Genomic DNA, 1,843 nt, shown 5'->3' with positions numbered 1-1,843 from the left:
CAATATAGAATGCTAATTTTTTGGCTATATGATAGAAGATGACTTGTTAAGTAAGATATAGAAGTGCTAACCATGCTTATAAAGACTGAGAAATCTGATTCCATTTAGAAGATTCCATTCATCAAATAAAATGACAGACGTCTAAAAGATAGAAATTAGTGCACAGGATTCCTAAAGAACTCTGACAAATTAATAATGACAGAGAAACAACCCAGCTCAGTAAGAAAAAATAGCAAAAGACATGAATACACATTTCACAGAAGATGGTAAAAAATAAATGTCCAATATCCATGAAAATATGCTTGATTTCAATAGTAATAATCGAATTGCAAGGTAAAGACACAACGAAGCCATACTCTTATACACATTAGATTTGCAAAAATATCAAACATCTGACAATACCAAGTGTTGAGAGGGATGTAGCATGACAAAACTGCTACACATGGCTTGCAGGCATATAACTGATAAAACTAGAGAAGAAAATTGTAACCATCTGTGAAAGTGAACACATAAACTGCTGTACACAAAAGTCCTTCAGAATCTCCACAGCAACACTCTGAGCTATATCAAAAACTGGAAGCAATCCAAATGACCACTGACTGATCGGATACATAATCTGTGGTACAGTCAGAAATGGAATAATATACACCAGGGAAATGATGGGACCAGAGAAACATTCAGCATCATAAATCTTAGACAGTTACCATCGCGGATAAAAGTAAGATTCAGAAAACTATGTCCTACGTAGCATAATGTTAATGAAGGTAAGGAATTGGACAACGCTGAGCGATATATTTTGATATATACACATATAGTTAACCTATTTTTAACTATGATTGACATTCTGCACTGAGATTACCTCTCGGAAGAGGCAAGCAATGGCATCAGAGAAGTATAGTAACATAGGTAATGTATACTAGGTAAGAGGCTACAAATTTAGAAATAGATGCATATATTATTTGTAGGCATAAAAATATACAAAATAAAATTTTAAAATAAGACAAGTCCAAAGTCTTTTTTAGTTAGAAAAGAAAACTCCTACAAAGCATAAATGATGTTCCATATTACAAAGACAGCAATTCAGTATTCTTCTAAGTATGCAATGTACCAGGATGGGCTACAGACTGAAAAAAATTTTTAACATAAAATTGAAAAGCAAAAGTTTGTTTGTACCAAAAAAAAAACCATTATGAAGTTATAATTAAAAATATTTAAGCCGTATTCAACATTTAGAGAACATGATTCTGTGCAAAATATTTCTTTATCCGTATCTTCAGTATCATGAAGACAAAATAAGAAGCTTTATCTACTCTGAAGAACAGCAAAAAATGCACACAAAAACTGCTGAACTAAAGCACAAAAATATGTTTCCAATTTGGATTAGTATAGTGTTCTATACTTTAATCAAGAACTAAAATCTGCTGTCATCATCAACCATCTCACGTAGGTTCATCTCCACATGTGAATACATCCAACATCCCACTTAACAAAATTGCTCACATGTAGTGTCTTTAACCAAATATGATATCGTCTTCCATTTAAATATCCTGACCAGTAAATTCATAAATGCTGATTACAGAAGTAATCATAAAAGCAAATGCATGATGCAATTGCAAAAAGCTGCTGTACGAAGAGAATAACATTAAAATTTAAAAAACACTCTTTTACTCCAAAATTTGTTCTAAATATTAACCAAATTGCTTTCTCATTAATTTAGGTAAAAGCGAATGTTCAAAGGTATGTTGTTTATCACTGTTAAAAAGAAAAGAACTCTTTCTTCTCACATCCCATTTTAATGTAAACTCAGAAAAAATAAACTAATAAGGTGAACTTCAATACTTTT

The sequence above is a fragment of the Pteropus vampyrus genome, unplaced genomic scaffold (assembly GCF_000151845.1).
Source record: "Pteropus vampyrus isolate Shadow unplaced genomic scaffold, Pvam_2.0 Scaffold743, whole genome shotgun sequence".
Classification (NCBI taxonomy): Eukaryota; Metazoa; Chordata; class Mammalia; order Chiroptera; family Pteropodidae; genus Pteropus; species Pteropus vampyrus.
Note: the sequence above shows the minus strand (reverse complement) of the source record.